Raw genomic sequence first — 23,109 nt, 5'->3', positions numbered from 1 at the left:
TAAGCATGTGACTTTCAATTCCTGAAATGCCACCCATTAAATAAACTTGTTCTCATTGCTATTTGAGCCTAGAGGACAGTGCTGTGCCCTCAGTTCACCACACAGCACTGTGATGCTAGATGTTTAAGTGTCATCCTGTGTGAATAGTATGGATATAAATCAGGTATCAGTGGGTAAATGGATTTTAACAAGTAAAATATGTCAGGAAAGTGTGTTTCTCACTAACAAATTCACTCATAAGCCATGAGTTTCTGTTCTTTCTCTAAAAATCAGCAACTCATTTGAATACATTGTTGTCCAGTGCAAAAAAATAATGCATAACATTGTGTCAAAATCTCTATAATATACTCTTTGAGTGGTGTAGCTCAGGAATTTGACACTTGCATTCAGGAGATAAGCCTTGAATCCCATTTTATTTCTCTGAATACATCTGTGGACAGAGGAGGCCAGATAAGGAGAAGATTAGTAACTTGGTGTGCAATCCACTCTTTCACTCAATGCTGTGGATGCCTGGAACATCTTTTCCCAGTTATTTTCTGTGCTCCCCAAACTATTCGTTATGATTTTCTGCAACTTGAAAACTATTTTTCTGGCTGACTACTTGTGTCATCATATGAAGAATTCTTCAATCCTTACTGGGGCTGGCCAACCCCTTTATTTCCCAATTTAAAGTGCTCTATAATTCAATTAATTTAGTGCTGGGAATTAATCACTTAAAGTTAATTTTTGTTTTTTCTTTTTGCTTCCATTTAGTTTTGTCAGTAATGCTGTGGTTTTCTCAATGTATTTTCATTTAAATAATTGGCATTTGCTATGTTAATCCCCCCATCTTTAGTCTTTTTCTTTTTTCTTTTCTTTCTTTCTTTTTTTTTTTTTTTATGGGAGAGCTCCATCACAATCCCCCACTACCACAAATCATGCAGTTGAGTTTCCCACATTTGGGGAAATCGCAGGGGTCAACACATCTGGAGTGCAATGGATAAGCCTCATCCTGGGAAAACCATCTTTGTGATCATGGTATCTCCCCTGCCAGGTAAATATAGTCTTTTTCCATTTTGTTGATTTCTACTCTTTTTGTTCTAGTAAAAATAATTGTAAAGTTTATTAGAACAGGAATTTAGTATAACAGGATAAGTGTGTTGGAAAATGGGTAAAAAAGAGAGAAACATTTCCTACCCTGTATGATACAGGAAATGGGACCATAGACACCAAGAGTAAGCAGACTCAGGCTTACTCTGAACTCACTAGAATCCAGCCTCAACTACCAGCTTGTCTTGATCCAGATCTAAGCAAACCGCTCTTCCTTTTTTTTTCTTTTTGGAGCTACTAGGGTTTGAACTCAGGGTCTCATGCTTGAAGGCAGGCACTGAACCACTTGAGTCACTCTGTCAGCCCTTCCACTCTTATCTCTATGAATTTTTCCTTTCTTCCATTAACTCTTTTTATTTCTGTTTTCTTAAAGTGAAGGCATACATTGGTGATCTTAAATATTTCCTTTTAATGTAAAATTTCAAATCAGCACATTTTACTTTACAAGTAATTTAAGATTTATTTTACCAATATTTAATGCTTCATTTTTATTGTTGCTGATTGCAAGTCTATTTTAATTGACCTGGTGATTTGGTTAATCTGTACATTATTTAGGAATATGTACATTATTAGGAATCTGTACATATTTAGGAATATGCAATTTAATTTCTAAATATATGATTTTTGTCTTCTTTAATTTGCTGTTAATTTCTGGTTTGTTCCCCTGTGGCCAGAGAACATGCTTTGTTTGATTTCAGAACATTTGAGTTTATTGAGACTTGTTTTATGGCCAGGCAGATGGTCTACTCCAGGGAGTGCAGTGCTTATACCTGAGAAGAACGCATGTATCAGAGTTCTTTATCATAAGTTCCCTAAATAACATTAGGTGACAGAACTTGACCTTGACCATATTGGATCATCTGTTTTGTTTGGTGATACGGGGCAGTCTTAGTTAACAAGATTTCCAAGGACAGACATTTCCTCCCTCATGTGCTTGAATCAAAGGGGAGCACTTGACACAGTCTGGAGCTCAGTTAACTTGTTCTGACAGCTGTTCAACCAGGACAGCAGGAAGAGGCCAGGGGTAAGTGCTGAGAAGCCAGGGCTCAAATGACTTTCTGAACAGGAGGGATCCTCTTCAGAGTTTGGGGGGTCTTTTCTCCTTTCTTACACCTCAATTCAGGCCAAGTCAGTTACCAGATGTTTCTTAGACAAAAAGAGTTTTAGATATTCTTGTAAGAGTCAGTGTTATGGGTTTTTTTTTATTGTTTTGGTGGCACAGGTATTTGAACTCAGGGCCTCACACTTGCTGAGCAGGCACACTAACACTTTGGGTTATTTTTCAAAGACGGTCTCCCATTTTTGCCTGGAGCCACTCTCAGAACTTCTTGGTCCTCCTGCTGGGCAGGAATTACAGATGTTCACCATGACACCTGACTTATTTGTTGAAATGATGTCTCATTAACTTTTTGTCTGGAATGGCCACAAACCTTGATCCTCACTCTCTCTACCTCCTGAGAAGCTGGGACTATAGGTGTGTGCTACCATGTCCCAATCTAACTTTGTTCGAAAGTTTGTAAATGTTCTGTGTGAGGCTCTGTACTGAGAGCATATATGGTTTTTTGAAACCTTTGTCTTAGAGAACCAGTAATAACTAAGGCAAGGCTGGAAATCCCAGAGCAGACCATATAATCTATGTCTATTTATATTTTCTAGTTTATATCAATTGATAAATAGAAATTCTTAAAACTTTTGACTAGGATTTCCCTTTTAAACTTTTTTTTGTTTTCATTATGTCAACGTTTGATCATGTATTTTGTAGCTCATTTAATGGGCACACATTTCTGCTCATTTCTTCTTGATGAATTAGCCCTTTCATCATTGTTCAGTATTTCTTTTTACATCCCTAAATACTTTTTCTCTGAAATTTACTTTATATCGTATTAATATTGTCACTCCAGTTAGTTTACACTTCTGTCTGTCTGGTACAGTAGCCCGTGCCTCTTGTGCTCTAGAGTTACATTTCAAGACACTATGGAACAGCACCAAACCCTGTGTATACTACAGGTTATTAATACCTACAAGAAGGCTTAATTTATAGCAAATTTTTCTAATTAATACATATTAGACACAATAAAACTGTTGTGGTCAATAGAGACCTTCGGGATGGAGGCATTTCTTACCTGTTGTTGCTTCTTCATTGCAGCCATGGTGTTTCCTAGCCTGCAATCAACACCCCAGACCTATTCTGCCTCAGGGCCTTTGCATTTGTGGTTTCCAGATATTCACACTGAGTCATGTTCTCACATACTTTAACATCTCTTCATGCAGGCCTCCCTGACCACTCTTACAATGTAGGCACCACAAACACCAGTATTGTCTTTCTCTAACTTTTTATAAAATTCATATTCTTCAGATTTTCTTTGCTATATGAAATTATACTACTTGTAATTATTCCTTCCTGTCTCCATATTTGTACTCAGAAAGACTTTGATTGTTAATTATATTTGCAATTCTAGAACACTGGTTCACATGTTGTCAGTATTCAAGAGAAAAAAATTTTAGAATAACTGATATTCAGTGTGTGTACAAGGGGACAAGCTGGATTAGAATATCCTCAGTATAAACCCATTTGATATCACTTCACAATACTATAACTGTGCCTTGTGGTACAGCAGATTCAGAACCGAAAGCATAGTCTTAGCTACCTATTTTTATATAACTGAATTGCAATATCTGAACTCTGCTTCATATACTAACTATATTCTCAGACTCCAGCTGGCATTGATCCAGTAGAGATTGTAAACGGTTGTGGAGTGCTTACTTGGGAAAAACACCCTACAGCCGTTCTACCAGTCTTCTCTCAGCAATGCACTTTCAATCAGCAAATCATTTTCAAAATCAATTTATAATTACCTGTCCCATGCAATAAAACATAGATTACCTAGAAAAGAATCACTGGAAATTTCTAAATCAATATATGAAATAGCTCTGTAAGGGTGAGTGCATATGCAAGAGTTACCCTTGCTTGTCTATACCGAATAGGCAGTCCAGCTGAGGAAACAGTTGAGTATTGGAAAATGTGTCTGAAGCTTATTCCTGCTCTGTGTGGGAGTGGAGTCACCTCCAGGTATCTCTGGATTGCCAACAATTCACCCTAAGCAAATAAAAATGAAGACTCAGGGATATTTGTGACCAATTCCACAGGGGAAAATTACTGGGAGGCAAAATTAAATTAAGGTATTTGTGATTATGCATATGGCTATAATCTCAGGGAGGTAGGATCAAGAATAACTGCAACTAAGAAATCCAAGATTTACTGATCCTATGACATCATGCTTTTCTGTCAGAGTATACCATGGGCCTGCAGAAGAAGGAAGAAAGGAAGGAGGGAGGGAGGGAGGAAGGAGAAGAGGAATGAGGGATTATAAATAAATTAGAATAATAACCGCATTTGGCAAGAAGCACTATAAATTCAGGCAACATATTTTCCTAATTATATTAAATTAGAATATATAGTTCTTAAATGAAAGTTCATGGGATCCACCTCCAATATGGAGTTATCTTTTTGGGAAGAGTTTTTAAACAAGCCAGATAAGAAAGGAATATGTGGATCTCAAACTTCCATACAGAAATAAAATCTCTGGAAATGGAGCCATATCTCATACACATTAACTTTTAGCTAATACTTACACAGTATGAAGAAGAGTCAATAGATTCTTCCAATCTTCCCTGTGCTGTCTGTAACAATTGTAGTCCAATCTATTCTATTTCTCACATAAAATAATCAGAGTCATTTCAGGAAGTGGAGCCCATGTGTACAGGTTATCAGGAAGATATGTAATGCAGAACAAGAGCAGCTTTTTATAACCATCAGAATTATTGGACAAGTGAGACTTACTCTGTCCTCTTGGAAGACTGAATCTCAGAGGGCTTGTCACAATGCTGCAGCATGGAATGGTGAATATCAAAACCACTAAATGCAAACCCACTGCCCAGTGTTTCTGATTTCAGAAGCTGTCATAGCTACCAGCACTCACAAAATAGGTGGTGACAGGAAATTGAAACTCTGAACTTGCTACTCAGGAAACTGGAAAAAATCCCATAGAATAATACTATAGTGTAACTTTCTGATTGAGTAAAAATATTGAAAGAAGTTATAAAACAATATTTGCCTCACTTCCCTTTATAAACATCAAAATAAAATACAGCATGTATCCAGAATCTCAGTTTGAAGGGAATATTAGAAAGGTAAATTTTAAATGTTAGACTTTACAGCAGTTGTCCTGGAAGGAGTAAGTGCAAATCAAGCAAAGTCACAAGTGTACTACATTCAAATGCTTCTGTCTACCCATACTGAAAACCTAAGGGAGTGATGTCAGGGAAGTTGGTAGAGGACAAAGCCCTGTGGATCTATCTTCCCATCTAGATAAAAATTACACTAGCAGAAATATCCCAAAAGTACTTATTTTAGACCTCTGTTGTCTTCAAAACTGAAATAACCAGGGGATGATTTGGCTGATAAAATGTGTTAATTTGGGTCAATTTCAATGACTTTCCTCTCCCTTCTTTAATCTCCATGGCAGGCAGCTGTGCCCATGGTGTTGCTGGAGCCAGAGTCCTCAGTGTTGGAGCTCTGTACTCTGTTGATTATGGCCTCTCCTGGCTGTGGGCAGCATGTGGGCAGAGGAACTTGTTTTAAGTAAGTGCTAAGGAGCTTTGAGGAGACTTAAGTGAACACACCTGTTCCTTTTTTTTTTTCCTTTTCTCATTGTCCTCTTTTGAAATCTAGATTTTAAAGGATTAGGATATTCAAAAGAAACACTAAATGATGGCACTTGTACAGCTACCTCAGGTGCTCAGCAAAATATGCAGAGTCAGCCAAGACCTGAGAAGACCTTAAGCTTCCACCAACGGCAGGCCCTCAGAACAGAGGAGAGATATTCCACAGTTAAACAAAAAGTCTTGGAGAAGAGGAATATCCAGCCCCAACATTTCCTCACTACATAAATAAAATGTGTAACAAAAAAAAGTTCACAAGATAGCTAGACAAAGAGGAAAATACAGACTGTTTAAGGAACAACATAAATTGAACTATCCATAATAAAGCCAAGATGTCAACTGTACTAGACAAAGTTTTAAAACAATTGTCTTAGGAATTCACAAAAAGTTGAAGAAAAAACCAACATGAGAGTAAAAAAATGGAAAAATTTGGAAATATAATTTTAAAGGAATTAAAAAGAATCTGGAGCTGAAAAATAAAATAACAGACATTAAAAAATTAACCAGAGAAGTACAAAAGGAGATTTGAACAGGAAAAAGAAAAAAGAAAAAAGAAAACATTAACTTACAGAGAAAACAACTAAAATTATTGAGTCTGTAAAAGAGAAAAATAAAAAACATGGAATAAACATAAGGAAAATGTAGGACACTATCAAAAGTAGAAACATATACATGCTACAGAAGAGAGAAAATTTCTTGAGTACATAAATTACATGTAATGATCTAAAAAGAAATAGAAAATCAAATTCAATTGCAACAAAGAGATAAAATTAATAATCAGAAATTTCATGACGAATAACAGTCCTGAACCAGATGGCTTTACCATCTGGTAAATATTCTAAAATATTCTACCAAATATTTTATTAATGCTAATTGTTCTCAAACTTTTTCAAACAATTGAAAAAGGGGAATACTTCTTACAAAGCCAATGTAGTTCTGATACTAACAACATTCTATGAGACCAATATTACCCTGAAACCAAAACTAAAGGCATAACAAGAAAGAAAATTAAAGACCAATATTCATTGTGAATAAAGATGTAAAAATTCTTAACACAATAGTAGAAATTGAATTCAACATCAGATTAAAAGGATAAATCAGTCCAAGAAGTAATAGGAACTACACTGGAACAGATAGGTATAGGGAACGACTTCCTAAACAGAACTCAAAAGGCTCAGCATTTAACAGGAAGAATGAACAAATGGGTCTGCATTGAGCTAAAGAGCTTTTGCTCAGCAAAGGAAACAAGTGACAGCCAACAGAATAGGAAAAAATCTTTGCCAAGTACTCATTCAGTAAGGGACTAATATCGAGAATCCACAGGGAAGTCAAAAGACTCATCCCCCAAAGAATCAACACCCCAGTGAAGAAATGGGCACATGACTTCAACAGGGAATTCTCAAAGGAGTGTTATAAATGGCCAGTAAATAAATGAAGAAGTATTCACTTCCTTGGTTATAAAAGAGATGCAAATCACAACACTTAGATTTCATCTCACCCCAGCTAGAATGGCCATAATGAAGGATAGTAACAATGATAAATGCTGGTGAGGATGTGGTGAAACAGGAGACTTTATATACTGGTGGTGGGAATGCAAATTATTACAGCCACTGTGGAAAGCAGTATGGAGTTACTTCAAACAACTAGAGTTAGAACTGCCGTATGATCCAGTGAGATCCCTCCTGACCATCTACCCAAAAGAACAACATGGAGACACCTGTACACTGATGTTCATTGCAGCACTATTCAAAATATCCAAGCTCAGGAAACAACCCAGGTGCCCTACAACTGATGAATGGATCAAGAAACTGTGGTATCTATACACTATGGAGCATTACTCTGTCACAAGGAATAACGACATGTGGTTTGAGGGAATGGATGCAATTAGAGGACTTAATGTTAAGTGAAGTTAGCCAGGATTAAAAACTCAAAAGCTGCATGTTTTCTCTCATACACAGAAGATAGATCCAAAGATAAAAATGTACAGAAAAATAACCATGATCATTTACAAACTCAGAAGTAGAAAATGTTCATAACAGTGGAACTACTCTATGAAACTAGTGGAAAGAGGGAAAGGAAAAAAGGCAAAGTAAAACAGCAACAAAATGAATGAGAAAGCCCATCTTTGCAAACCTGCTCCATAACTGCAAACACAAAACAAAGCAGACCATGGCCTCCTTGTGATGCCTATGTTCTAATTTCACAGAATGCATCTAACTGTTGAAACTTAATTTTTATCTAGAACTTTTGCTGCCCCAAATTATGGGAGTATGTATCTTTTCTTTTAGTGTTCTTCAGTAGAGGGATACATTGTACAAGAGAGAGAGAGAATAGATACTTAATACCAGCTTTGAGGAAAGAAAAAACAATGAGGAAATTTTCTCTTTTGATGTGAATAGCATGACAAATGTACAAGATGAAAAAAATGAAAGAGAAAGAAGAAGGAGAAGGAAAAATAAGATGAAAAGTGTAAGGAAACAAAGAAGAAAAGAAGAACCAGGAGGAAAAATGAAAGAGAGTGGAGGATAGTTGGATTCTAGCACAGACTTCCCCTCTAGAATGAGTAAGAGGTTTTTTTTTCTTGAATATTTTTATATTTTTATTATAGAATATTGGACATATTCCAGAGAAAGCAGGATACACCCTGGAAGTGCAAACTTTCAAGACTCCCATAAATCTTTTAATTCCATCTCAGTGTTCATTGCAAACTCTTTGGGATGATGCAGATATTCCTAGCCAGCTAGGCCATTTACACACAGCTAGAAGCCTAGGCCTGACTGCAGGCTCCTCAATCCCTTGGAGCTCTGCTCTCCAGCAGCTCTAATGGGTAAGAGGCACTGTTCTGAAGGACAGGTTTTTTTTTTTTTTTCTCGCAATATTTGCTACCTAGCGGATTGGGCAATTCTGGAGAGCCACAGGTTAATAATTCATTGAAAAAGAGGCTATACTGAAATATGATGCAATTCATGGCTACTTAAGAAAAACTCCATCTTGAAGAAAAGCATGCTTGTTTAGGCAGCTGTTTTTCCAACCGCCATATAATAAACACCACAAAGAATTAGAGACACAGACACTAAAAATCATTAGATTACTACACAGAGAAGGAGTTTGCATGAATACCACTTGGTACCAAATAAGCAGCAGAGTAGTAATGCTGCTTGCTGAGGACAGAGGGAGTTTGATCAATTAATGTGTGCCTGCAGAGCCATCAGTGGCCAAAACAACTGCAAAACCCACAGCTAGGACATCTATGGGGTAATAGAACCCTCAGTCTACAAATTCTCCATTGGTGCTTCTGTCTTCCTTTAGTACGTGAGGAAAGCAAGTAATTGTTTAGATGGACATCAGCATTGGCTATGCACAAACTGACTTAGGGAGTTATGCAAATTTATTATTCCAAAGGTAAAATTTCGGTTCTCAGCTTATTTTCCAAGGATGCCTCTTCACTATGCAGGGAAAGATGATAGGAAACTTGGACCTAAAGAATATCCTGCCTGATCCTCTGTATTTGTAATGCACACAGCAAGTTTTCTGGTGGCTTCTCATACATTATTACTTTAATACTCTGCACTAGTTGTACCATAAGTATGCATCTGCAATTTCTGTATATTAATGGTCTATGTCCGATGCGACCTCTACAGTGGCTAACATTCTGGGTCACAGCATTGAAGTGGTATAAGAGCAGAAAGGAAGAAAAGTAGAAAAATGTTCATACGTGAAGTTCCACCAAAGTGTCTGGTATTTCAGGAACATAGACAAACCTATTCTCAAATGTATAAGAGCACAAAAAGAACACTCCATATTTGATATAGGTCTAGCATTTTAGACTGTTTCTTCTTTAAAAATACACTGAAATCCATAATTTTACTCTGAGAAACTTTCAAAACTATGAATAAAAATGCCAAGTATCTAGGAAAGTATTGTGTGAATTTCCACTTTTTAGCTGTGAAATATTTTCTGATTTCTCCCTGTCCTTCCCTCAGTTCTCAAGATGAGGAAAAAGAAACTGGCAAAGCTAAAGTGTGCACTGGGCACTTGGAAATACAATACAAATATTTGTCCTGCTTGCCACCTTTTGCTATTGAAGGAGTGGGAATGAGAGGCTTTTATATATGAGGAAATATAAACAGTTGACTGTGAGCATTGGTTGGAATAGAGAGAACTGATGGTATTTAGGGTTAAAAAAAGTCATGAATTAGAAGAAAGAGTTTTCTCTAAAACATTAGGAAAATAGTGTAGACGAGAGTTACGTATTGCCAAGTCATTTCATTTCTTAGCCTCGCTATGATAAACTGAATTCTTATTGACTTATCCTTGGCCAAGAACTGCTAATCAGGACAGTACATATTGTATATCCAATGTGTGCATGTGTTGAGGACACACTGTGAAGAGCACGGTGTGAGCAAGTTTCATTGTGGGGACTTCACAGGATGCATGTGCCCAAGCTTTGATGGTGCAGGCCACACACTTGGCATGACTCTTGATGCAATCAAGACAGTTCATAACATGAGCTGTATGAGGCTGCTGCTTGGGATGCACAGTAGATGTTTTACAATAATGTCTATTCAAATAATTAGAAGGAGTGCACTCTAAAATTGCAATCAAAATACAGTATAAAAATGGACCAGTAGCATAATCATTTATTATCTATCAAGTGTTAGTACTGTACACAATCGAATGTTCCACACTTTTATGTGACTGGCAATGCACCAGGTTTGCTTACACCAGCACCGCCAAGAACACGAGTGATGTGCTGTGCTGTGACATAGCTATGGATATGTCAGTGGACAGTAGGAATTTCTTAGTTCTATTGTAATCTAACAGGACCACCATCATAAAAGTGGTTCATGACCTAATTTGATTCCTCTTGCAACTCTATTCATAGGCTGGAAAACTGACTGCCTTTGGTTTTGTATTTTACCTGCCAGCCATGATCTGTGCTTTGCTATAAATTTGAATTATTGATCTCAAGGTGAAGGCCTGAAATTCTCACTCCTACTCTTTAGACAAAACTTCTTAAAGAGATTTCAATCAGAAACATCAAAGCATTCCTTATCTCCAAGATGCTGACATTTTAACTGGTTAAAAAGAAATCTCTGTCAGATCTTCTCCCATCACTTGCCCAGGAGACTTCCCTCAATTGGTGAAACATGCTTTCCTTGACTCAATATCCATGAAACAACAGTGGAGCTGAATCTCCATGGAAAGTTATTTCTCATTGCAGAAGTTGAATTTTCTTCCTACACAATGGAAGTGGACAGTGTAACCTACAATAGACTTAATTACAGCTTTCTGAGGCACAACAAAATGTAGCTGCAGCATGACCACATCTATAATGATTGTCAAATTGCTTTAAATATATTAACAGTGAATACTTTAAGAGGTTTTATAATTAAGCAAGCCTCAGATAACTTTAATAAGAGATAAAAGCAATGTAATATGTGTTCTATTGTCACTTATTTAAAAGTCTTAAATATTTTTCTAATAAAAAGTACACAGGATTGGTAGGTAGATAGTGAGATGCCACCAAGAGCCAGTATGAATGGAAATTGAACCTGAGGACATTGAACTTCTGTGCCACCTTCACACTCAGTGCTTGAATTCCTGAAATGTCTCCAGGTCTTATTCTCAAAAACAGCAATAATAATATCTAACTTTGCTCAAACCAAAGGTTTTCTTTCACTTACTGATTAAAATGATGCAGGAAAAAACAATTTATAAAATGCTAATTCAATGTAACATGCGTGCCATTTTTCAGCACTATGAACTGCCTGAAAATGGTTTAAAAGCTAACTTGAACAAATGTACTTTTCTGATTACCTTATATAGTCATTCAAGGACATATTTTCCTCATTGGGCCTAGGAATGGAAATTGCTGATTCTTTTCTTTGCCACAAAAAGTAATTCAGGGCTGACCATATGCTATTGTTCCTTGTCGACTCTCACAGGCATAGTTAGTACATTGCTGGTCACCATGTCCATGCCCCCTCTGACTTTGATGCTCCTGTTTCTGCTTCTTAAATTACTCTCTAAAAAGAACCTTTGAGAGAAGGGTAAATTCTCCCATTCAGTTTGTCATTGCAGGAGTCCTGAGAGCCCTAGTTTCCCAGCCTCCCTAATTGCTGACTTCTTGGGGAGATGTGGTCGTATTGGGACTTAGGTAGAATTCACCTGCTCATCTCTGTCTCCATTGCCTACATTTGGGCTCTTGTTTCCTCTCCTGGATTACTCACTCCATGCTCTGTCTCCTCTCTGGCTTTTTCTCAAACCATTTTTGTTGTAAAACACCAAGTTAGTGAAGTCACTCCCTCATTTGAAATCTTTGAAATTGATTCAGTTTGCCTCAGAAGAAAATCTAAAGCAGTTACCACAGAGCAAGTGTCCTCTGATGGTCTGTCCCTTGCTTCCCTGTGTCACCGCACATGCTTCCTCCACACTTCAGCTACTGAGGTCCTCCTATACTTCACAAGAAGGTCTCCGCTCATCAATTTATAAAAATATACTTAACAATTTACACAAATAAGATTCCTATGCTGGAAACCATGTTTAAACTGTGTAAGTAAATGGGTTTGATATTTTATCCAAGTTGCACAGCTGGCAACCTAGTCAATTGTTGAACATCTCCATCATCAAAAAGGAAACTCTGCATCCTGACTTCCATCCTTCTCTCATCTCACTATGTCCCCAATCCTTCTACAGCCAGCTGTCTACTTACTACCCCTTAGACATTTTGTTTTAGAAACCATTTTACCAATGAATAGTCTTGGCCTGCTTGTAATCAATCAATTGAGCAAATAATTTTATTTTCATAACCTCCATTTTGCCCATTTATCTATTAAGGCATTGTGCCAATGCCTTAATTATTGTTGTTTCATTGTAAGAGTGAAATTGAGAGTTGTGTATCTTCCTACTTTGTTAGACATTTTTAAGATTTGAAAAATTTAATTAGCTTATTTCACTAGCATATATTAACAGTATATATCAATAGGATTCACTGTGATATTTCCATTCATGTGTCATCATACATTGATCATAATCTTCTGTCCTTCTTCCACCCCCTCCTCCTGACACTCTTCCCAGTCCTTAGTAACCACTAGTCAAGATTGCTTTGATTACTCAAAATAATTCCATATTCTTTGCAATTCCATGTAAATTTTATAATCAAAGTTCAATTTCTACAAAAAGTCAGTTATAATTATAACAAAGATTACATCAAATCTGAATATCAATTTAAGAAGTACTGGGGTTGGCAGAGTGGTTCAAGTGGTAAGAGTGACTTCCTAACAAGTGTGAGGCCCTGAGTTCAAACCCCAGTGCCACTACCCAAAAAAAAAAAAAAAAAGTACTATCACCTTCACATCATGTATTTTTCTGATCCATGGGCATAGGATGGTTTTCAATTATTCACATTTTTCATATTGTTCACCAGTGACTTATAGTTTTGTGTGTGAATATTTGTATCTCCAGGGTTAAATTTATTTTTATGTATTTTATTCTGTTTACACTGCTGTAAATGAAACTATGTTCTTAAGTGTATTTTTAGGTTGATAATTTCAATATACAAAAATACCACTGATGCTTACATTCATCTTATGTATCCTTACAACACTTGTTTCTTCATTGTAATCATATTTTTCTGCACATAATATACAAGGCCAGGCTCTCTGCAAATGCAGAAAAATGTTGAGTAGAATTGGCTAGACGGGACATCTGTGTCTTTTCCTTGAACTTGAAGGAAAATATCCAATTTTTAGCAGTAAGTATTTTGTTACTAGGTATTTTTCATAGATAACCTTTACCAGGTTGAAGATGTTCCTTTTCTTATACTTTGTTGAATGTTTTTATCATAAATTGCTTTTGGGTTTTGTCAAATGATTTGCCTGCACTTGTAGAGATCACATTGTTTCTATTTCTCTTCTATTGATGTGGTATATGATTTTCAGGTGCTAAACTAACTTTGCATTACTGATTTAAATAGCACTTGGTCATTGTGTATGTTTCTGTATTCAATTTGATAGTGCTCTATTGTGAATTTTTGCATCTATAGTCATAAAAATTATTGGTCTTTATTATCCTTTTCTTTTCTTCTCTTTCTTGATTTTTCTTATATGACACTAGGGATCAAACCCAGGACTTCACTCATGCTAGGCAAGCACTCTAAAGTTAATCTAAAATGTTTAAAGACAACATTAGGCCAAATTTAGCAGAAGGATTAATTTCTTTGTAAGCACAGCCATGGCAAAACCTACAGGTTTTGAGATGCTTTTTCACATTATGTCTTCATTTTCATTTATCTCAAAATATTTTCTAATTTCTTTTTTGAATTTTTCTTTGACCCATTGTTTGTTTAGAATATATGCTTAATGTATACACATTTAATTTACTTTTTCAATTTCTTTCTGTTAATTCCATATTGAAATTTATTTTGTGACTTAGAATATGATTTATTCTGAAGAATACTCCATGGGCACAAGAAGAAAATTTATTATGAGATTATTTGATAAAGTGTTGTAGAGATGACTATTAGATTTAGTTGGCTTAGAGTATACAACTCTTCTATTTCTTGATTGATCTTCCTAGTCATTCAATAAATTATTAAAAGTAAGATATTGAACTCTTCAACTATTTTTGTTTGTGTATTTCTCCTTTGATTTATGTCAGTTTTTTCTTCATGCATTTTCATGTTCTCTTATTAGGAACATGTATTATTACAATTGCATTTTCTTGATGGATTTTTATTTTCTTAGGTGATACAGTGTAGGATAAGATAAAATAAATACATTCATGTGGCACAGAGGTGGCTAAAACAAGGTGGGGTGTGCATGTTGTGGGCTTTTACACCACTCTGAATACACCTGCAGTACTAACATCTTTATTTATAGCTATGCATCATATGCTTTTCACCCCACTAGAATATGAATTCTTTGAAAATAGAATTGTGTGAGTCTTCTTTATTTCTCTACTAAGAGCCTTAGATCATTGAATTTCAGATTAAGATCATGTTAAATGATGGAATGGTTGCATTTTGAAGTCACCAATTGTAATGAGAATGGAGAATGTGAGCAAAGAACAGAAATTGTAATTCAGTCTTATGAAGGTTACCATGTGCCAGTAACACACTGACCTTCTTCAATCAAACAAAATTCCATGGCATGCTTGTGTAAATTTGGAACTAGTCAGGATACCTGACTTTTAATGATTTCTCTGGCACTGCTCACATGAAGAAATCACATAATCTTGCATAACCTCAATTTCTTCATTATTGTGCTTCTTGTGTCCCATGGTACTTTGTTAAATAAGAGAGGTAATGAATAATAAGTGCCACAGGATGTGTAAATGTAAGATGATTGTATTGGAAATCCACATTCTCAAAAGATCTTGGTCCTTGGATTTCAAATGGAAGAATCCAAGCAGAACACGTGGATAGGGTTAGGTAGAATAGCTTTATTGACAAGGGGAGTCACCTGCTCTGCCAGGTGAGGGAAGGGAAGAAGGCCAGAGTCACTTGGTAGGTCACTTGGAGTGGGGGAGACAGTATGTCATCACCTGGCTCCTCTCACCTGTTGAGCCAAGAGGGAGAGCAGTCCCAGACTATACCTAACCTAGCTTGCCTCAAACTCCCCCTGAGGACAATATTCCAAAATTTTTGGGGGGGTTGTTGAAGGGGGGTAGTCCACCTTCAATAACTTAGAGCTGACTAGTGGATGTAGACAGTACCTAATAGGAATATTGTCTCTTTCCTACTGCTGTCTGTTGGGGCTTGAACAGTGAAGTTTATTGTTTGAATCTTTGTCCAACGTGATCAAGTTTGCTCCTGGGCATCCCGTCCACCTCTGGAAGTTGATGGCCCCGCCATGTAATGGTTTGGGTGTTAAAGGCTTTTATCCTGGAGGAGATAGGTCTGGTTTAGAAGGCATGACCTGAACATCAATAGCGTTAGGAGAATCAGAAGGGACCCCACCAGGGGCTAGGTGTTCTATGGGGGCAGGTGCTAATCCAATTAGAGAGTAAACCTCAATGTGTCAGTTCTGTACAGAAAGAAGACTCACAATGTCTCTAAGCAGAAGTTAGATACCACTGAAGTTATATTGCCTTTTCTTAAACAGAAGGCCATAGTCAAAGACATGAGTTTGCCTTATATCAGAAGCCTAGAAGGCTTAAATATTAGAGCACATGTATAAGAGCCACCATTTTAAAATTGCTCGGTTTTGGTTACTTTTATAAGTCTGCATAATTGACTCCATCTGGATCTGGAGAGGTCCCTTCCTTTGTGAAGTCCTTTTGAAATGTTTTGGGTGGCTGAACACCACTTGTTCCTCTAAGAAGTTGGGGGACACTGAATGTTTGGGGGTTGCAGCCTCTTCAACTGAATCTCTGAAGTGTTGTTTTTGAATATTTTGCCAATTTGCCAGTTTTTGTCCCTCTTTGGAGGAGTGGCTTCCCCTGGAAAGTAAAAAAGTCAGATTTTGTCCTATGGAGGAGGGGAGTAACACATTGAACAGATCAGAAATCCCTGCCAATGCAACCTTTTTGTCCAAATTGAGCAATAAAGAGATTTATTTTTAAAAAATGGTTCTTAGGCTGGGTTTAATTTGTCCCATGCGGAGGTACTGTCAACTTTAAATTTCTGTGGATTGTTAATATATAGCATTTATAAAGTTTTTATAAGAAAAATACAAAGTAGCACAATACTTAGCAACATCTATCCTGGCTGATTCGTATAGAAGCACTTGACAGAGTCATTTCTCATGGGCTTCCCTGTAAATGTTTTTGAAGGACTAGAATTGTAATGACAAAAATTAAAGTGACCATGGCTAATTACAATTTAAACCTTGAATTTTGGTTAGGTAAATTAACAAGCACTGTCAATACAGTACTGACAATTGAAAACCCTAACTTTTACAATGGTTAGGGGTAGGTCGTATTACTAATTTTAAGTAGACACTCTTCTGATGCTTAATTTAATGCCATATACATTATTTAGCAAACAGATGTCAGGTAAATCAAGGTTTATCTGACAGACAGATGTCAGCCCTAAATGGTAGAACTTTTAGCTTTTCTTATAAAGAGCAAAAATGTGAAACACCTTATTAGATAGACTGTACCTTAGTTAAAAGAATTATAGCTCTTTACATGTATACATTTTTACCTCCGTAAGTGATTTTATAACATGTTTTTACAAGGTACTAGCAGTATTTATTTTTAGTGTTATTAGAAAAATACCTCAGGGATTAGGCAGGATGTAAAAGATAGTCAATAATTTTAAATGGGCCATATAGAGAGATAATCATCTTATTTTTGGTTAGTAGTATTAAAGTACCTCCCAGTACTTAAGGATACAGTCATGTGGATATGTTGGCTTCCCCTATGCTCATTGGTGGAAAAAAAGAGATGGAAGGGAAGGGAGAAAATTAATTCACCCATCCACCCCTGTATTAAAGCTCCTGAATGGAATTCCCTATGTTTCTGAATGGAATTCCTTATGCAGTCTGGTGGAGAGTTAGAGAGAGAAACAGTTTCCATCAGACATCTCTGGAGCAAAAAATTGGCAGGGTACCCTGTCTTGTGTGTCAACCTTTCTCCTAAGGGCCCATCTCTTCCACCCTTGCATGAGGGTTATTACACAGGTTGTTGATCCTAAATGTTGACAAAACTATTAAAACCTCAGAACTATTATGCACTGGGCAAAGAGGCTGATACCAAAACAACATGCAAAATGAAAAGATAACCATATTTAGGAGACAATCTGTTGAGTGGTAAAAGGAATACATCTTTATATGAACTCCCATAAATACAGTGCAAAATAAAATATTAAATCGAAAGTGCACCAAAATTAAGCTTGGCTGATACAAATCCATCAGTCATGGTCAGTTTTCATATTAGGCCATGGGGTTGTAGTCAGCTTTTAATCTGAGAAAAATGGGGTAGCATGTACATTTTTTTCAGAATAAACCAATTAAGGTTTTAAATGATTGGATATAGAAACAGGGGATAAGAGAATAAGCATGAAGTTGGATGACCCAATGACTGAGAGCCATGCCTTACATGTTGTTAAGAAATTAATTCTAGGTTGCTGATGTTAACTAGCAGCATGACTTGGGACCCATAGCAGAGTTGTTGTTGACCTGCATGTAGCTCCTGGAGCACAAATATAACAGGTTCATTCATTGGGAGTTGGTGACATGAATAATTTAGTGTTTCAGTATTAAATACTTTTTGTAGACTTTTAAAAACTTAAAGTTTTATTTTCCAGTCTGGATGGCAAGCTTTTGTTTGGTTTGGGTAAAATTTTATATCAGCCTATAGCATCCCAAATTCCTGATATTTATTTTGATAGAATACATTTTAAATAAACAGTAGTACCTTAAATTTTGACTTCAGAAAGCTTTTAGGCAAACTTGAAATTATAAACCTACAAGCTTTAATACCTTAATTTGTATCTTGAAATAAACTTTGCAAAAATCCAAATTTAGATAACACAGTTTTAAATAAAGTTTTAGTAACCTTATACCTTAAAAGATTTAGGAAGAAAATTAAATTAACCAATCATTTTAATAGTAACCATCTACAAGAACACATAGGTCAATAAACCTAATTATAAAGGAGTTAAATGTAAATTACACTCAAAATAAAATGAAACAGATTGAGATTATTGTCCATAAATGTTCTGTAGTCTTAATGTGAGAGTAGTTAGTCCTGATTGGGATTAGAACTTTAGATACCTTTTGAGACAGTTGTACGTATTAACTTTAAAAAAGTGACTTGAGAACTGTCCTAAAGACATCTAAAGACACACACACACACACACACACACACACACACACACACACACATCCCCCCTCACCTTCCCCCCCCCACCCCTGGTGTTGGTGGCACTCAGGATGGGGCAGTAAGGCTCTGTTCCCTTTACTATTAGTGTGTTGTCAGTTAGGTGTAAACTTTATACCCCCATCTCCTGGGGGCAAATAGAATGGGCACAGAAGTCTCCCTACCCTCAGGTAGCAGTTTATTTGCTCCCTGTCCATGTGGCTCCTTCCCCTATTTTCTGAGCAGCTGTGCTTTCCCAGGGCAGGCATCAGTCAGCCCCTCTGGATCAAGTTTTCTTTTTTTTCTTTAAAACAAAATGCATGTGGCTGGATGGGCTGAGTAAGGTGTGCTTGCCATTTCTTGTTTTAAAACTGCCTGTTAGGGGAAAGAGAGAAGAAGAGAAGAATAGAAAGATGGGGGAGGGGGAGGGTGGAGAAACACAGCTCTAATGGCAGGGCTCAGCTATGGATGGCATTACTGACCTTGGTGTATATCTCCCACCTCACAATGAAGGAAAGGATGGGGGAGGGGATTAAGGATTAGGGATGGTAATATTAAAGAAGGGTCAGCTAGCTTTAGTGTGGTCCATCCTCTGGGGCAGGACCAGAGAACTCTGAACCCTGAACCCTGAACCCTGTGCCTTGAGGTGCTCACAGGAGCTCCTCAATCCTGTGGGTGAATGTTACATCCTACCAATCAGAGAGCAACCCATCTGCACTGGGGCTCCAAATGAGTAACAGCTATCAAGTGAATGTCCCACCAGGAGGGTCCCATACCATCCAAGCCCTGAGTGGTGTTTAGTTTTGAAACATCAGGTGGTGAGGCATGGGACCAGAGAACAAAGAAAGATGGATTGAAATAAAAAGGATTAGCAGAGATAGCATACTGACAATTCAGCCCTCTGTTGCTCCTGGTGCAATTTAATTCTTTGTTCAATAAATCAGTGAAGGAAGTACAGATAGACTTTTTGAAAAATGACTATTATTTTCAGAATATATGCAACACACCTATAAGTTGATAAGTTGAATGGCTTTTTAAATAACTCATTAACTCAATGACTGTTAATTGAATATCATTGATCATATTAACAATTAATCATTTTAATCATAAGTGTATTTGTGATCACATTTAAAAAATAGGATACGTGGAATCTATCTGCAGGGAATTTAGAACCCAAGGTTAACTGTACCACCATGAAAGTGTCACCATTAAAACTGTAAAGCTGCATGTGACTGATCTACCAGTGACGGTGTGTAAAGATCATTCCATACTTGTCTTTTATTGAAAGAAGAAAAGAATTTGTATTCCTTTGAGACACATATTTTTATTTAAATAGAAATGTGCTTTTCATAGTACACTTCAGTACTTTATCTGCTCTTTGTCAACTAATGTATTTTTTTCCTATAGAAATTTTTTCTGCCGATATGGAAAAGACATCATATGTGTGTATATATATATGCCAATATATCATATAAACACACATTTTATATATAATATACATATATATGTTACATGACTAAATATGCCTATATTATATATTACTTAAATGATATATAAATATGTATATAATGTGCCAATATGAAAAATCTATACTGTGAAAAGTATGTTCTACCTGAGGAATATTTGTCGTACCTGGCTTAAAGTCAGTCACAGTGCACTAAACACGCTCATGTCTGGTTATTGTCATGTGTGAAGAACTGTCAAGTGTCTTTGTTCCCTGAGCTATAACAGGAGACACATGATCAGCATAACTGCCAAATGTGTAAAAGAGGCTTGTGTTCACACACTTAGGGACATGTGTATGTAAATGCAGCCCTCTTTTCCAATGCTGCAGTACACATCCATTGCTGAAGCAAAACAAAGGCCAAAGAACATGTAGGAATCTGAGGCGACTGCAGACTTTGTGGTCAGCATAAAAAATTGTTTCTCCTACACACAAAAGTGTCATAAACATACAAGAAGAATTTAAATTACACATACACACACACACACACACATTCTAGCAAATGACAATTGAGTCATTTGAGGTGAGGAAAGCAGAGACGTAAAACAATAATATCTTATAGTTACTGAGCATCTGAGTCAGACATGGAGCTAAGTGAAACAATGGGTGTATATCAGTCATTAACACAACCATATTAACAACTTTTCTGTTACACATAAAGACATTAAGATTCTGAGGGCTAAAAAACTCCTCAGTGCATTGGTAAGTAAGCAGACTAGTGATAAACTCTGGTCCTGTGGAAATCACAGTCTGCTCTGAAATATGAACTCCTTATCATAAAGGGGACTATAAATCTATCTGCTCTCACCATGATCTTTAATTTTGCATGTACTTCGTGAAGCTTGACCTACATTCAGAATTCTTAGTGTCAGTCCTCAGCCATATTTTCTCATGCCTATTCTAACACATAGCACACTTTTGAGTCTAAATAATATTCACACATATACATCAAATTACTGAGTGTAGGGATGTTAGGATGAAATCTTCATGACTCAGACTTAAAAGACATGAAAAATAAGAAGGAAACAGAAGACTAAAGAAGAAACAATTGTATTTTTTACAGTGACAACAAATCAAAAGTTCTTTTTTTACTATAGATAGCATTTTTGCAAGCAATAAATCAATAGAAAATGCTCTAAAATACATATTTTGAGAAGACATTTGAATGCTCAGTGTCTAATCAAACTCGACAGAATCATTCTTTTGTATTTGCAGTTTTATTAGACTTCACCATCCTCAGGTAGTGAAGAGAAGAAATGAAAGCCATGTATTCTCATTTTTTTTTCCATTTGGAATGGACTTTGAGTAACACTGAAAATTCAGATTTCCATCTTTTCTATCTGAATCTTCACTTTTGACAGTGCCCTTCATTAAGTTATACTTCAAAATCTACCTTTCCTAAGAAGCCCCTTGTGGGTTGTAAAAACACTCACCAATTATCAGATGAAGGAAGTATGTGAAACCACACACTGATTGTGAAGTCATTATGCAATTAGGAGGAGAAGTTGTAATCAGCAAGCACAGATGACAGCAAACCTGTGGGTGACACTCTTCAGTCTTTCAACCTCTTCATGGAAAAGACACAGTAAAATTATGATTGCCCATTCAAAAATATCTCTTGTACCAAATCCTACTTATTATTCTGACTTTTTGATTCCATTGCCTACTGTTAATTCTTGTGAAAACCTGCTTACTAGTTTAAAAGGGAGCCACGTAGATCACAGAATATTCTGAACTGATTTGGCAATAAGCTCATAACATTTTGGCTTGAAATTCATAGAAAAATAGTCCTTCTGGGCTCTCTTTTCTATCTATTCTCAGTTTCTTTTGATGATCTTTTCTTTCCTTGCCAATTGTGGCCGCTAAGGATGATTATCATGGCAGGAAAACACAAGTGCTAAACCTCAAGCCAGTTTACAAATTGGACTTTCATCTTCACTCAGCTGGTATCTGTTGAGTGCTGACTGAGTGCTTGCTATTTCCCAGGCATTGTTTTAGACAATGTGGATACAGAAGGAAACAAGAAATAAAATATCAGTATTCTATGGCAAAGAATAAAAGGGGGATAGTGTATTAACAAAAATTAACAAACAAAAGTACACAATAAAAATCAAATATCTAATCTGTGGCAGTGCTCTAAGGAATTGAAATGGGGTGATATGATAGTTGTGAGACAGGCAGCTATTTCAAACTGTAAGAGAGTTAATGCCTGGGATTGTTGTGAGGAGAAAATTAATTAATTTATGTAACACAACAGCAACTCTTACAAAGAAGTATTACTAATATTAACCACCTCTATCTTACAGTAATTATAATCATGGCTTCTCTCTTTGGGTTCAAGTGTTCTTCCATTAAGGCAAAACACCAGTCTGAATAGATAAGTGATGTGATTCCCAAACATGGTTTATCTTCATAGCTTATAACCATAAGAGTGAGGAACACAACGCACTTCCATAATTCAGAAAATTCTAGACTCAAAAGCTCAGAAACAGCATATTTAATTACTGCATGTGTCTGTCCCCTTATAGTCTTTTCATTTACCAATCTATAGACCCTTCCCCAACCCTCTTCTCATTACTTTTCCCCTAAGTTCATTCTACAAGGTATCTGCATTTTCTCATTCCAGTTCATTTAGTGTATTAATGGTATTGATGCCACAACTGGTGGCAATTTATCATTCACCAAAATTCACTGATTAGTAGATTGTCTCCTATTGACAGAGAATGTTTCCCACCTTAGAATAATCACACCTTTATACCACAAAAACATTTTTTTCAGGACATAAATGCATTTGTCCAGGATAGTTCATCTTGCCCTAGTTGTTATGGGAACAGACTCAGGAAAGCAGAGTTACACCTCTATCTTCTGGTGTACCAGGAGCCTCAGGGAAGGACAGTTCCGCCTGGGTAATTGACACTCTCTAGGCCAATACTCCAAGTTGTTTTGAACCAGCCTGGCTGGCCTCTTAAGATAGGAGTATGAGACTT

At 36.5% G+C, this 23,109-nt stretch overlaps 1 long non-coding RNA gene and 1 other non-coding gene across 11 annotated transcripts in view; both read right to left on the bottom strand.

Moving 5' to 3' along the window:
- Positions 1-877: 877 nt before the first annotated feature.
- LOC141421922 (U1 spliceosomal RNA) lies at positions 878-1,041 on the bottom strand. Its single transcript, XR_012446611.1, has one exon. It is a non-coding gene; the product is annotated as a U1 spliceosomal RNA (small nuclear RNA).
- A 17,768-nt stretch (positions 1,042-18,809) lies between these two features.
- The window catches only part of LOC141421648 (uncharacterized), a 201,403-nt gene continuing 197,103 nt past the window's right edge, over positions 18,810-23,109 (bottom strand). For all 10 annotated transcript variants that reach the window (XR_012446305.1, XR_012446301.1, XR_012446299.1 and 7 more), the window contains 2 exons: positions 21,556-21,689; positions 18,810-18,993 (listed from right to left, as the gene is read on the bottom strand). This is a non-coding gene — a long non-coding RNA (uncharacterized lncRNA). The remainder of the gene's footprint in view (positions 18,994-21,555; positions 21,690-23,109) is intronic.

Source organism: Castor canadensis, chromosome 3 (genome assembly GCF_047511655.1).
Source record: "Castor canadensis chromosome 3, mCasCan1.hap1v2, whole genome shotgun sequence".
Lineage (NCBI taxonomy): Eukaryota > Metazoa > Chordata > Mammalia > Rodentia > Castoridae > Castor > Castor canadensis.
Note: the sequence above shows the minus strand (reverse complement) of the source record. Positions and strands in the feature narration are given on the sequence as shown.